The sequence below is a fragment of the Bufo bufo genome, chromosome 3 (genome assembly GCF_905171765.1).
Source record: "Bufo bufo chromosome 3, aBufBuf1.1, whole genome shotgun sequence".
In the NCBI taxonomy this organism is placed as follows: domain Eukaryota; kingdom Metazoa; phylum Chordata; class Amphibia; order Anura; family Bufonidae; genus Bufo; species Bufo bufo.
This window is the reverse complement of record NC_053391.1, coordinates 309,853,384-309,869,523: the sequence shown is the minus strand read 5'-3', so window position 1 is coordinate 309,869,523 and position 16,140 is coordinate 309,853,384. Positions and strand designations below refer to the sequence as shown.

Below are 16,140 nucleotides of genomic sequence, written 5' to 3'. Positions count from 1 at the left end.
TTATATTTTTTGTCACAAGTTAGCGGAAAATGATGATTTTTTATTTTTTTTTTCTTACAAAGTCTCATATTCCACTAACTTGTGACAAAAAATAAAAACTTCCATGAACTCACTATGCCCATCACGAAATACCTTGGGGTGTCTTCTTTCCAAAATGGGGTCACTTGTGGGGTAGTTATACTGCCCTGGCATTTTAGGGGCCGAATGCGTGAGAAGTGGTTTGAAATCAAAATCTGTAAAAAATGGCCGGTGAAATCCGAAAGGTGCTCTTTGGAATGTGGGCTCTTTGCCCACCTAGGCTGCAAAAAAGTGTCACACATGTGGTATCGCCGTACTGAGGAGAAGTTGGGCAATGTGCTTTGGGGTGTCATTTTACATATACCCATGCTGGGTGAGAGAAATATCTTGGCAAAAGACAACTTTTCCCATTTTTTTATACAAAGTTGGCATTTGACCAAGATATTTATCTCACCCAGCATGGGTATATGTAAAATGACACCCCAAAACACATTGCCCAACTTCTCCTGAGTACGGCGATACCACATGTGTGACACTTTTTTGCAGCCTAGGTGGGCAAAGGGGCCCACATTCCAAAGAGCACCTTTCGGATTTCACAGGTCATTTAACTACTTACCACACATTAGGGCCCCTGGAAAATGCCAGGGCAGTATAACTACCCCACAAGTGACCCCATTTTGGAAAGAAGACACCCCAAGGTATTCCGTGAGGCGCTTGGCGAGTTCCTAGAATTTTTTATTTTTTGTCACAAGTTAGCGGAAAATGATGATTTTTTATTTTTATTTTTTTCCCCTTACAAAGTCTCATATTCCACTAACTTGTGACAAAAAATAAAAACTTCCATGAACTCACAATGCCCATCACGAAATACCTTGGGGTGTCTTCTTTCCAAAATGGGGTCACTTGTGGGGTAGTTATACTGCCCTGGCATTTTAGGGGCCGAATGCGTGAGAAGTGGTTTGAAATCAAAATCTGTAAAAAATGGCCGGTGAAATCCGAAAGGTGCTCTTTGGAATGTGGGCCCCTTTGCCCACCTAGGCTGCAAAAAAGTGTCACACATGTGGTATCGCCGTACTGAGGAGAAGTTGGGCAATGTGTTTTGGGGTGTCATTTTACATATACCCATGCTGGGTGAGAGAAATATCTTGGCAAAAGACAACTTTTCTCATTTTTTTATACAAAGTTGGCATTTGACCAAGATATTTATCTCATGGGTATATGTAAAATGACACCCCAAAACACATTGCCCAACTTCTCCTGAATACGGAGATACCACATGTGTGACACTTTTTTGCAGCCTAGGTGGGCAAAGGGGCCCACATTCCAAAGAGCACCTTTCGGATTTCACAGGTCATTTACCTACTTACCACACATTAGGGCCCCTGGAAAATGCCAGGGCAGTATAACTACCCCACAAGTGACCCCATTTTGGAAAGAAGACACCCCAAGGTATTCCGTGAGGGGCATGGCGAGTTCCTAGAATTTTTTATTTTTTGTCACAAGTTGGCGGAAAATGATGATTTCTTTTTTTTTTTTTTTTTCCCTTACAAAGTCTCATATTCCACTAACTTGTGACAAAAAATAAAAACTTCCATGAACTCACAATGCCCATCACGAAATACCTTGGGGTGTCTTCTTTCCAAAATAGGGTCACTTGTGGGGTAGTTATACTGCCCTGGCATTCTAGGGGCCCAAATGTGTGGTAAGAAGTTTGAAATCAAAATGTGTAAAAAATGACCGGTGAAATCCAAAAGGTGCTCTTTGGAATATGGGCCCCTTTGCCCACCTAGGCTGCAAAAAAGTGTCACACATGTGGTATCTCCGTACTCAGGAGAAGTTGGGGAATGTGTTTTGGGGTGTCATTTTACATATACCCATGCTGGGTGAGAGAAATATCTTGGTAAAAGACAACTTTTCCCATTTTTTTATACAAAGTTGGCATTTGACCAAGATATTTATCTCACCCAGCATGGGTATATGTAAAATGACACCCCAAAACACATTCCCCAACTTCTCCTGAGTACGGCGATACCACGTGTGGCACTTTTTTGCAGCCTAGGTGGGCAAAGGGGCCCACATTCCAAAGAGCACCTTTCGGATTTCACCGGTCATTTTTTACACATTTTGATTTCAAACTACTTACCACATATTTGGGCCCCTAGAATGCCAGGGCAGTATAACTACCCCACAAGTGACCCCATTTTGGAAAGAAGACACCCCAAGGTATTCGCTGATGGGCATAGTGAGTTCATAGAAGTTTTTATTTTTTGTCACAAGTTAGTGGAATATGAGACTTTGTAAGAGAAAAAAAAAAAAAAAAAAAAAAAATCATTTTCCACTAACTTGTGACAAAAAATAAAAAGTTCTATGAACTCACTATGCCCATCAGCGAATACCTTAGGGTGACTACTTTCCGAAATGGGGTCATTTGTGGAGTGTTTGTACTGTCTGGGCATTGTAGAACCTCAGGAAACATGACAGGTGCTCAGAAAGTCAGAGCTGCTTCAAAAAGCGGAAATTCACATTTTTGTACCATAGTTTGTAAACGCTATAACTTTTACCCAAACCATTTTTTTTTTACCCAAACATTTTTTTTTATCAAAGACATGTAGAACAATAAATTTAGAGAAAAATTTATATATGGATGTCGTTTTTTTTGCAAAATTTTACAACTGAAAGTGAAAAATGTCATTTTTTTGCAAAAAAATCGTTAAATTTCGATTAATAACAAAAAAGTAAAAATGTCAGCAGCAATGAAATACCACCAAATGAAAGCTCTATTAGTGAGAAGAAAAGGAGGTAAAATTCATTTGGGTGGTAAGTTGCATGACCGAGCAATAAACGGTTAAAGTACTGTAGGTCAGAAGTGTAAAAAGTGGCCTGGTCTTTAAGGGTGTTTAAGCTATAGGGGCTGAGGTGGTTAAGCAAGGCCAAGCAAAACATTATGAACTTCTCGAAGAAATAGGTTAAGGACTTGATGTTGATACAATCCTGATCCAGACTCCTTGTAGGTATTGTTTTCTTTCTATTTTGTTTTCAGATATGTGCATATAGAAACTCCAGTTGTAAATCTGTGCAAGTCTATACATACTCATGTGTGTTGGGACATACATGCATTTGCAGCCTGTAGTTGATTTCCATTTACGTATGGGTCTGTGGATTCATATTAGTAGAATTGCATGGGTCTCTAGATGCATGGGGAAATGTGTGTTTAAATGGGATAGTGTTTTCTTATTGTGTGGGTGGTGTGGTAGTATTTTTAATATGTGAGTGAGAAAAGCATGTAGGGACAGGTAAGGAACCTCCACTGTTTAAAGAATGTAATTACCAGTTAATCTGATTGCCTGATTGGAGTCGGGAAGGAATTTTTTTATTCCCCCCAAAGTGGGGAAAATTGGCTTCTACCTCTGTTTTTTTTTTTCTTTTTGCCTTCCTCTGGATCAACTTGCAAAATAACAGGTCGAACTGGATGGACAAATGTATTTTTTCGGCCTTATGTACTAGGTTACCTCACTCTCAGAAATGGTATGGTCAATAGGAGGATGGATTAAATGTCAAATACAGGGGACATGGGAGGCACTGCCCATCCCCACAAAAATATATTAGGTACTAAGATATTGCCTCTGATGCTGAGATACAAACCTGCCACGGTAAAGACCTAGTGATCTGTCCACTCAGACTCCAACTTCATTGACACCAGATCTTTAATCAAGGTGACAAGTAACACTTCTGGAGAAAAGTTTATAACCATGGAATGAGTCTGATGTGCCCCAAACTAAAGATGGTGCTGAATGGGTTTGGCCAATTCGCTTGCTACCAGGTCAACTAAGAGTGGTGCTGCCTAAATTGACAAAAAGGACCGTCATTAAAAGGAGTCACTGTCAGACAATCTCAGAGTCTGACAGTGTAGTTTAAGGTAAGTCTACAGTCGTGGCCAAAAGTTTTGATAATTACATAAATATTGGAAATTGGAAAAGTTGCTGCTTAAGTTTTTATAATAGCAATTTGCATATACTCCAGAATGTTATGAAGAGTGATCAGATGAATTGCATAGTCCTTCTTTGCCATGAAAATTAATTTAATCCCCAAAAAAACTTTCCACTGCATTTCATTGCTGTCATTAAAGGACCTGCTGAGATCATTTCAGTAATCGTCTTGTTAACTCAGGTGAGAATGTTGACGAGCACAAGGCTGGAGATCATTATGTCAGGCTGATTGGGTTAAAATGGCAGACTTGACATGTTAAAAGGAGGGTGATGCTTGAAATCATTGTTCTTCGATTGTTAACCATGGTGACCTGCAAAGAAACGCGTGCAGTCATCATTACGTTGCATAAAAATGGCTTCACAGGCAAGGATATTGTGGCTACTAAGATTGCACCTCAATCAACAATTTATAGGATCATCAAAAACTTCAAGGAAAGAGGTTCAATTCTTGCTAAGAAGGCTTCAGGGCGTCCAAGAAAGTCCAGCAAGCGCCAGGATTGTCTCCTAAAGAGGATTTAGCTGCGGGATCGGAGTGCCACCAGTGCAGAGCTTGCTCAGGAATGGCAGCAGGCAGGTGTGAGCGCATCTGCACGCACACTGAGGCGAAGACTTTTGGAAGATGGCCTGGTGTCAAGAAGGGCAGCAAAGAAGCCACTTCTCTCCAAAAAAAACATCAGGGACAGATTGATCTTCTGCAAAAAGTATGGTGAATGGACTGCTAAGGACTGGGGCAAAGTCATATTCTCTGATGAAGCCTTTTTCCGATTGTTTGGGGCATCTGTAAAAAGGCTTGTCCGGAGAAGAAAAGGTGAGCGCTACCATCAGTCCTGTGTCATGCCAACATTAAAGCATCCTAAGACCATTCATGTGTGGGCTTGCTTCTCATCCAAGGGAGTGGGTTCACTCACAATTTTGCCCAAAAACACAGCCATGAATAAAGAATGGTACCAAAACACCCTCCAACAGCAACTTCTTCCAACAATCCAACAACAGTTTGGTGAAGAACAATGCATTTTCCAGCACGATGGAGCACCGTGCCATAAGGCAAAAGTGATAACTAAGGGGCTCGAGGACCAAAACGTTGACATTTTGGGTCCATGGCCTGGAAACTCCCCAGATCTTAATCCCATTGAGAACTTGTGGTCAATACTCAAGAGGCGGGTGGACAAACAAAAACCCACTAATTCTGACAAACTCCAAGAAGTGATTATGAAAGAATGGGTTGCTATCAGTCAGGAATTGGCCCAGAAGTTGATTGAGAGCATGCCCAGTCGAATTGCAGAGGTCCTGAAAAAGAAGGGCCAACACTGCAAATACTGACTCTTTGCATAAATGTCATGTAATTGTCGATAAAAGCCTTTAAAAAGTATGAAGTGCGTGTAATTATATTTCACTACATCACAGAAACAACTGAAACAAAGATCTAAAAGCAGTTTAGCAGCAAACTTTGTGAAAACTAATATTTGTGTCATTTTCAAAACTTTTGGCCACGACTGTACATGGGTCGGCATGACAAAATGGGATAGGTCGCTAAAAGGGACTGTTAACGCAGCAACTTTAAGATAAAGCAAGACTCGACTATGGTAGAACTACACTCTAGATGCAAGAGAAATAACATAAAAGGAGACCCATATTGTTTAATATCTTTATCAGCAAAATTGCAGAAGGCCTCGATGGTAAGGTGTGTCTTTTTGCTGATGACACAAAGATTTGTAACAGGGTTGATGTTCCTGGAGGGATACACAAAATGGAAAAGGATTTAGGAAAACTAGAGGAATGGTAAAAATCTGGCAACTAAAATTTAATGTTGATGAGTGCAAGATAATGCACCTGGGGCGTAAAAACCCAAGAGAAGAATATAAAATGAGTGATACAGTTCTAACCTCAGTATCTGAGGAAAGGGATTTAGGGGTCATTATTTCAGAAGACTTAAAGGTAGGCAGACAATGTCATAGAGCAGCAGGAAATGCTAGCAGAATGATTGGGTGTATAGGGAGAGGCATTACCAGTAGATTGAGAGAGCTGCTCATGCCGCTCTACAGAGCACTAGTGAGACCTCATTTGGAGTATTGTGCGCAGTACTGGAGACCATATCTCCAGAAGGATATTGATACTTTGGAGAGAGTTCAGAGAAAAGCTACTAAACTAGTACATGGATTGCAGGATAAAACTTACCAGGAAAGGTTAAAGGACCTTAACATGTATAGCTTGGAAGAAAGACGAGAAAGAGGGGATATGATAGAAACTTTTAAATACATAAAGGGAATCAACACGGTAAAAAAGGAGAGAATATTTAAAAGAAGAAAAACTGCTACAAGAGGACATCGTTTTAAATTAGAGGGGCAAAGGTTTAAAAGTAATATCAGGAAGTATTACTTTACTGAGAGAGTAGTGGATGCATGGAATAGCCTTCCTGCAGAAGTGGTAGCTGCAAATACAGTGGAGGAGTTTAAAGAGGACCTTTCACCAGAAGAAAGTATCTAAACTAACTATACAGACGTGTAGAGCAGCGCCCAGGGATCCCCCTGCACTTACTGTTATCCCCGGGCGCCGCTCCGTTTATAGCCTTCGGTATGTTCGTAGTTAGGCTCCACCCAGGGGAACCTGCCGCGGTCTCCTTCTCCTATGCTGTAGCGCTGGCCAATCGCAGCGCTCAGCTCATAGCCTGGCTATAAGCTGAGCGCTGCGATTGGCCAGCGCTACAGCATAGGAGAAAGAGACGCCGGCAGGTTCCCCTGGGTGGAGCCTAACTACGAACATACCGGAGGCTATAACCGGAGAATGGAGCGGCGCCCGGGGATAACAGTAAGTGCAGGGGGATCCCTGGGCGCCGCTCTACACGTCTGTATAGTTAGTTTAGATACTTTCTTCTGGTGAAAGGTCCTCCTTTAACCACCTCAGCCCCCAGTGCTTAAACACCCTGAAAGACCAGGCCACTTTTTACACTTCTGACCTACACTACTTTCACCGTTTATTGCTCGGTCATGCAACTTACCACCCAAATGAATTTTACCTCCTTTTCTTCTCACTAATAGAGCTTTCATTTGGTGGTATTTCATTGCTGCTGACATTTTTACTTTTTTTGTTATTAATTGAAATTTAACGATTTTTTTGCAAAAAAATGAAATTTTTCACTTTCAGTTGTAAAATTTTGCAAAAAAAACGAGATCCATATATAAATTTTGCTCTAAATTTATTGTTCTACATGTCTTTGATAAAAAAAAAATGCTTTGGGTAAAAGTTATAGCGTTTACAAACTATGGTACAAAAATGTGAATTTCCGCTTTTTGAAGCAGCTCTGACTTTCTGAGCACCTGTCATGTTTCCTGAGGTTCTACAATGGCCAGACAGTACAAACACCCCACAAATGACCCCATTTCGGAAAGTACACACCCTAAGGTATTCGCTGATGGGCATAGTGAGTTCATAGAAGTTTTTATTTTTTGTCACAAGTTAGCGGAAAATGATGATTTTTTTTTTTTTTCTTACAAAGTCTCATATTCCACTAACTTGTGACAAAAAATAAAAACTTCGATGAACTCACTATGCCCATCACGAAATACCTTGGGGTCTCTTCTTTCCAAAATGGGGTCACTTGTGGGGTAGTTATACTGCCCTGGCATTCTAGGGGCCCAAATGTGTGGTAAGGAGTTTGAAATCAAATTCTGTAAAAAATGACCTGTGAAATCCGAAAGGTGCTCTTTGGAATATGGGCCCCTTTGCCCACCTAGGCTGCAAAAAAGTGTCACACATCTGGTATCTCTGTATTCAGGAGAAGTTGAGGATGGTGTTTTGGGGTGTCATTTTACATATACCCATGCTGGGTGAGATAAATATCTTGGTCAAATGCCAACTTTGTATAAAAAAATGGGAAAAGTTGTCTTTTGCCAAGATATTTCTCTCACCCAGCATGGGTATATGTAAAATGACACCCCAAAACACATTCCCCAACTTCTCCTGAGTACGGAGATACCAGATGTGTGACACTTTTTTGCAGCCTAGGTGGGCAAAGGGGCCCATATTCCAAAGAGCACCTTTCGGATTTCACAGGTCATTTTTTACAGAATTTGATTTCAAACTCCTTACCACACATTTGGGCCCCTAGAATGCCAGGGCAGTATAACTACCCCACAAGTGACCCCATTTTGGAAAGAAGAGACCCCAAGGTGTTCGCTGATGGGCATAGTGAGTTCATGGAAGTTTTTATTTTTTGTCACAAGTTAGTGGAATATGAGACTTTGTATGAAAAAAAAAAAAAAAAAAAAGCATTTTCCACTAACTTGTGACAAAAAATAAAAAATTCTAGGAACTTGCCATGCCCCTCACGGAATACCTTGGGGTGTCTTCTTTCCAAAATGGGGTCACTTGTGGGGTAGTTATACTTCCCTGGCATTTTCCAGGGGCCCAAATGTGTGGTAAGTAGGTAAATGACCTGTGAAATCCTAAAGGTGCTCTTTGGAATATGGGCCCCTTTGCCCACCTAGACTGCAAAAAAGTGTCACACATGTGGTATCGCCGTATTCAGGAGAAGTTGGGGAATGTGTTTTGGGGTGTCATTTTACATATACCCTTGCTGGGTGAGAGAAATATCTTGGCAAAAGACAACTTTTCCCATTTTTTTATACAAAGTTGGCATTTGACCAAGATATTTCTCTCACCCAGCATGGGTATATGTAAAATGACACCCCAAAACACATTCCCCAACTTCTCCTGAGTACGGCGATACCAGATGTGTGACACTTTTTTGCAGCCTAGATGCACAAAGGTGCCCAAATTCATTTTATGAGGGCATTTTTAGACATTTGGATACCAGACTTCTTCTCACGCTTTGGGGCCCCTAGAATGCCAGGGCAGTATAAATACCCCACATGTGACCCCATTTTGGAAAGAAGACACCCCAAGGTATTCAATGAGGGGCATGGCGAGTTTATCGAAATTTTTTTTTTTTGGCACAAGTTAGCGGAAATTGATATTTTTAATTTTTTTCTCACAAAGTCTCCCGTTCCGCTAACTTGGGACAAAAATTTCAATCTTTCATGGACTCAATATGCCCCTCACGGAATACCTGGGGGTGTCTTCTTTCCGAAATGGGGTCACATGTGGGGTATTTATACTGCCCTGGCATTCTAGGGGCCCTAAAGCGTGAGAAGAAGTCTGGAATATAAATGTCTAAAAAATTTTACGCATTTGGATTCCGTGAGGGGTATGGTGAGTTCATGTGAGATTTTATTTTTTGACACAAGTTAGTGGAATATAAGACTTTGTAAGAAAAAAAAATAATAATTCCGCTAACTTGGGCCAAAAAAATGTCTGAATGGAGCCTTAGACTACTTTCACACTAGCGTTCGGGTGTCCGCTCGTGCGCACCGTTTGAAGGGGCTCACGAGCGGCCCCGAACGCATCCGTCTGGCCCCAATGCATTCTCAGTGGAGGCGGATCCACTGAGAATGCATCCGCCTGCCAGCGCTCAGCCTCCGCTCCGCTCAGTGAGCGGACACCTGAATGCTGCTTGCAGCGTTCGGGTGTCCGCCTGGCCGTGCGGAGGCGAGCGGATCCGTCCATACTTACAATGTAAGTCAATGGGGACGGATCCGCTTGAAGATGACACCATATGGCTCAATCTTCAAGCGGATCCGTTCACCATTGACTTTCAATGTAAAGTCTGAACGGATCCGCTCAGGCTACTTTCATACTTTCATAATTTTCTAAGTTTTAATGCAGACGGATCCGTTCTGAACGGATGCGAACGTCTGCATTATCGGAGCGGATCCGTCTGATGAAACATCAGACGGATCCGCTCCGAACGCTAGTGTGAAAGTAGCCTTACAGAGGGTGATCAATGACAGGGGGGGTGATCAATGACAGGGGGAGTGATCAATGACAGGGGTGGTGATCAATGACAGGGGGGTGATCAGGGAGTCTATATGGGGTGATCACCACAGTCTTTGATCACCCCCCCTGGAAGGCTCCAGGGAGACGCCTGTATGTGTTTTGCGGATCCGATCCATCTATCAGTGGATCCGTAAAAATCATGCGGACATCTGAATGGAGCTTTACAGGGGGTTGATCAATGACAGGGGTGTAATCAATGACAGGGGGGTGATCAGGGAGTCTATATGGGGTGATAACCACAGTCATTGATCACGCCCCTGTAAGGCTTCATTCAGACGTCCGTATGCGTTTTGCGGATCCGATCCATCTATCAGTGCATCCGTAAAAATCATGCAAACATCTGAATGGAGCTTTACAGGGGGTTGATCAATGACAGGGGTGTAATCAATGACAGGGGGGTGATCAGGGAGTCTATATGGGGTGATAACCACAGTCATTGATCACGCCCCTGTAAGGCTTCATTCAGACGTCCGGATGCGTTTTGCGGATCCGATCCATCTATCAGTGGATCCGTAAAAATCATGCGGACATCTGAATGGAGCTTTACAGGGGGTTGATCAATGACAGGGGTGTAATCAATGACAGGGGGGTGATCAGGGAGTCTATATGGGGTGATAACCACAGTCATTGATCACGCCCCTGTAAGGCTTCATTCAGACGTCCGTATGCGTTTTGCGGATCCGATCCATCTATCAGTGCATCCGTAAAAATCATGCGGACATCTGAATGGAGCTTTACAGGGGGGTAATCAATGACAGGGGGGTGATCAGGGAGTCTATATGGGGTGATAACCACAGTCATTGATCATGCCCCTGTAAGGCTTCATTCAGACGTCCGGATGCGTTTTGCGGATCCGATCCATCTATCAGTGGATCCGTAAAAATCATGCGGACGTCTGAATGGAGCTTTACAGGGGGGTAATCAATGACAGGGGGGTGATCAGGGAGTCTATATGGGGTGATCACCACAGTCATTGATCACGCCCCTGTAAGGCTTCATTCAGACGTCCGGATGCGTTTTGCGGATCCGATCCATCTATCAGTGGATCCGTAAAAATCATGCGGACGTCTGAATGGAGCTTTACAGGGGGTTGATCAATGACAGGGGGGTAATCAATGACAGGGGGGTGATCAGGGAGTCTATATGGGGTGATCAGGGGCTAATAAGGGGTTAATAAGTGACGGGGGGGTGTAGTGTAGTGTAGTGCTTGGTGCTACTTTACTGAGCTACCTGTGTCCTCTGGTGGTCGATCCAAACAAAGGGGACCACCAGAGGACCAGGTAGCAGGTATATTAGACGCTGTTATCAAAACAGCGTCTAATATACCTGTTAGGGGTTAAAAAAAACACATCTCCAGCCTGCCAGCGAACGATCGCCGCTGGCAGGCTGGAGATCAACTCTCTTACCTTCCGTTCCTGTGAGCGCACGCGCCTGTGTGCGCGCGTTCACAGGAAATCTCGCGTCTCGCGAGATGACGCATATATGCGTGACTGTGCGCAGCGCTGCCACTTCCAGAACGCGATCCTGCATTAGGCGGTCCGGAGGTGGTTAAGCATGCATGGGATAGGCCATAAGGCCATCCTTCATATAAGATAGGGCCAGGGGCTATTCATAGTATTCAGTATATTGGGCAGACTAGATGGGCCAAATGGTTCTTATCTGCCGACACATTCTATGTTTCTATTCTAGATAATCAAAGTTCAACTTATTATTTTGGGGAAATGTATCACGTAAGTCTAAAAAAGTGTAATTCACAGTTTTCTAATGTTCTCCCTCAAAAAATACCTTTAGAGCATGGCTTGTTTTCACTCTGTTCCCTATGGTAACAACCTGTGTCATCTGCCGTTCACTGGTCCATCATTCGTAGTAGCCTCTGATTATGACGAGAAGGAACATGCGTGAACTGACAGGAGTGCTCACATGAATGAGCACTCTCATTGCTGTCCTTATTTCATCCCCAGGCCACGTGCATGAGCCACAGTCTATGGACCACTAGCAGGTGTTCTGTGATGCTAGCCAACAACAGTGTTTCACAGAGCTGCAGGAAGATCTCACAGTCCTGATGCCAACCAACAAGGGAGCAGTAATAAACATAAATGCACACAAAGACAAGTCAGTGAACAGGGGAGTTGTGGGAACTGTAGTTTTAAGCATTTTAATTTACCCAGCAGCCATGATGGTGTAACTAAAAAAGGTTAGGCATGGTTAAGATGTGGGAAGTCTTCTTTCCTGTTGGAATATCACTATCTGCTTATAACAACCCAAGACGAGAATGCCAGTCCTAAATTGACAGTACTTGGTGCCCCAGGAGGAGCATTCTCGTCCTGTGGCCCTTGCCCTCCCTCACATGTGGTGCCACGATCAACAGCTGGACCTCTGCTGCATCCACCAGCATCAGCGGTAACACCAATGCCAGTGGACTCCTGAGCCATCGCTGCGATGATGGGAATCTTATGGTTACAATGGCAGCCCCAAGCCTTTCAAAAGCGTTGGGCCCCCCAGGCTGGGTCTCATAGGCAAACAGTCAGTGTATTACACTGTGTAAAAAAAAAAAGAAAAAAAATTGCCAAAAAAGTAATTTACCTTTTGTCACTCCCATCTCCTCATAGATTGTAAACTCTTGCAAGCAGGGTCCTCATTCCTCTTGTAATTGACTTGTCTGATGCCATGTTATTTATGACTGTACATGAAACCCTGAACTGTAAAAGCACTGCAGAATATGTAGACGCCATATAAAGATCACCTTATATCACAAAAAGTTTAATATCAAGGGATCAAAAAGCCACATATGCCCCAAAATTAGGGGTGCACCGAAATGAAAATTCTGGTCCGAAACCGAAAATTCAGGATGCCCTTGACCGAAACTGCCTTTTTGCCCAAATACTTTTAAAATACTTTTTTTTTTTAATGATTTTATTAATAATTATTTTTCATGAATCAAATTCATCTGTGGGTGGCGCTGTTATGGAGGGGATATGTGCACTGTTATGGGCATAACAGTGCACAGATCCCCCCTCCCCATAGCAGTGCCATAGACCGATCCCCCTACCCATAACAGCCCTGGCCCTCAGCAGACTAATCACTCACTGCATCTTTATTTTACCTTACAATCGTGACGCTCCAGTAACAACTCTGCAGGCAGAGCGGAGGGCGGCGTAACGTCACTTACTCACTTGACGCACCTGCTCCGCCCACTTTATGAATGAAGGAGGCAGAGCAGGCGCGTCACGTGAGTAAGTGACGTTACGCCGCACTCCGCTCTGCCTGCAGAGTTGTTACTGGAGCGTCACGATTGTAAGGTAAAATAAAGATGCAGTGACTTAAAGTAAACCGCCCGCCCGGCACGGGTGACAAATCCCACACCCCATATTTTCTGCCGATATGTACCAATATCGGCCGAAATGGATTAGGCCCATTTTCGGCCGCCGGAATTTCAGTGCACCCCTACCCAAAATGGTATCAATACATTACCTCATCCCACAAAAAATGAGACCCTACCTAAGACAATCGACAAAATAAAAAAAAAATCTTGCTCAGAAAATAGAGATAAAAAAACATGATTGTTTTTCCTTTCAAAAATGCTTTTATTGTGTAAAACCAAAACAATAAAAAAAAGGCAAATTAGGTACTGCCACATCCATAACCACCTGTTCTATAAAAAAAAAAATATATATATATATATATATAACATGATTTACCCTGTCAGGTGAAAAACAAATATCCTCCTGTTCATAAAGCTTTCCTTCATGGTTAATACCACCTCCTGCCAATACAGTTGCCATGCAATAACCAGTAAGCACTCCTTGTTTAACACTTTACTGACCAGACACTTGTGGATTTAGTGCACATGGTGGTTCAAACTGTTGTAATGTCAACTGTTGGACTATCAACAAAATAATTTATGCAAGACAGAGCTGATCAGCTGCGTTTGTCTAGCAGGATGTGGCCCACAAACCTTGGCTCTGGGGCTGCATGTGGCCTGTGCACCCCTGCCCTAAAGTATACATGTTAAACGTAGGCTCCTTACTGTTGGATCCACTTCTGGCAGAAACCATTTAAAAAAAAAATAAAACCAAAAACACATTTTGCTTTAACCTGAAGACATCTGGCCAGAAAAAAAAACAAACAAAAAAAACTTTTGTTTTGTCGCCCCCCCAAATTTCTCAATTTTGTTCTTTGACATGCTTCTAGGAACAATCATCTGCCCCCCCCCGGTTTCCTGCAGAAGTGACACTGAATAAAAGGAGGTGAACATCAGATGTGGGCTGTTGCTGCAGTTCGCTTCATTACAAATAGACATCCAGGAATTGGTTGCCTGTTATTTTAGGTCTAAAGTACATTTAATAGGGCTGCAATCATTTCAAACAAGTTTGTTACAGACAGACGTGAATAATGACTGAAGACCACGCATTTCTTAGATAGCTAGTGGTTATGCAAACACCACAGTTTGAAAAAATAAGGCATATCTTAGCATTTCAGTGCACGTGAAAGTTCTAAAAATAATGCCATCCATGAGTAAAGGAAATTTAAAAAAGGACACAACTCCGCAAACAGTCTGAAATTTATTTCCAATTTTGATACAGGCATTGCAAATCAGGCAGAACAAACATGATAAAGGCCACTGTCAACCCCAGTATTTAGTTCACTATAAAACCATCAACATTAAAAAGGTGGCTGCTTCACATTTCAGGAGGATGGCAACAAATTCATATTTGACTCATTGTCAAGGTTACCGCTGTAAAATCACAGACCATGAGCACTGAACTTCAACTCATTAGCTGCCTTAAAGAGAAACTTTCATCAGTTTAGCCCTAGTCCAATTATGGTCTTACATCATAGGGCGGCCACCACTGTCATGGCACTCCCCCCCCCCCTCCTCCCAATACCCCCTGCTAGCCCATCCTTAATACCCAGCTGTGTGCTTTTGTGTAAAAATAAAAATTTATACATATGTAAATTAACCTGAGATGAGTCTTGTATGTGAGATGAGTCAGGGACAGGACTCATCTCAGGTTAATTTGCATATGTATCAAATAGTTTTTACACAATAAAATCACACAGCTATGGGGACTGTGTATTGCAGATGTCCTCAGCTCTATACACAAAATCCTGGTGACAGGTTTCCTTTAAGATTGGACGATCAAAACATGTTAATTTCATGGAGGGAATATAAGCTGAGTGAAGCTTAAAAGGAGGACCCTTCACCGATTCTTACCCTATGAACTAACTATACAGACATGGAGAGCGGCGCCCGGGGATCTCCCTGCACTTACTGTTATCCCTGGGCGCCGCTCCGTTCTCCCGCTATGCCCTCCGGTATCTCCGCTCACTAAGTTATAGTAGGCGGAGATACCAGTCCCTAAGTTATGGTAGGCGGAGTCTGCCCTAGCGCTGGCCAATCGCAGCGCAGAGCTCACAGCCTGGGAGGTTATTTTCTCCCAGGCTGTGAGCTCTGCAATGCGATTGGCCAGCGCTAGGGCAGACTCCGCCTACCATAACTTAGGGAACGGAGATACCGAAGGACATAGCAGGAGAACGGAGCGGCGCCCGGGGATAATAGTAAGTGCAGAGAGATCCCCGGGCGCCGCTCTACATGGCAGCATACTTAGTTCATAGGGTAAGAATCGGTGAAAGGTCCTCTTTAAAGAGGACCTTTCACCGCTCCTGACATGTCTGTTGTAGTAGCTTCATGCACTCCCATGTAACAATTCTGGAGTAGCTATTCTTCTGTCGTTCCATTCCTGTATTACTCCTACTGGAAGTTATGATTATATTGGGGGGTAACAAGTTGGAAGGGGGGACGCAGGTACACCAACTGATTACCACCCCTCTGTACCCTTACTGAGGTCTAATAGCAATTCATTCATAACTTCTAGTAGAAATAAAGGAACAGCACAACAGCCATAAGAATAGATGCTCCAGAATAGTTAGTACATGGGGAATGCGTGTAGCTATTGAAACAGGCAGGTGACAGGTCGTCTTTAAAAGCATCTAACACTGCTCAAAAAAAAACAAAAAAAAAAAACACTTCAACCACATCAGTGTTCCACTTGCAAATCTTTATTACACAATGGAATACGTTGAGAAAACAAAAATGATCAATGTAAATAAATATCCCATGAAGGTCTGGATATGGAATGATACTTAAAATCCAAGTGGAAAATAAAGTTTCAGGCTCATACTACTTCAGTGGAAATACTTCAAGAGAAGGAAATGAGGCTCAGTAGTGTGTGGCCTCCACATC

General features: G+C 42.9%; 1 long non-coding RNA gene across 1 annotated transcript; it reads left to right on the top strand.

Annotated features, from left to right (window-relative positions):
• The first annotated feature begins 1,655 nt into the window (after window positions 1-1,655).
• LOC120993387 lies at window positions 1,656-16,053 on the top strand. The gene is made up of 4 exons (XR_005777244.1): window positions 1,656-1,667; window positions 11,893-11,897; window positions 11,974-11,979; window positions 15,864-16,053. It is a non-coding gene; the product is annotated as an uncharacterized LOC120993387 (long non-coding RNA).
• The last annotated feature ends 87 nt before the right edge of the window (window positions 16,054-16,140 follow it).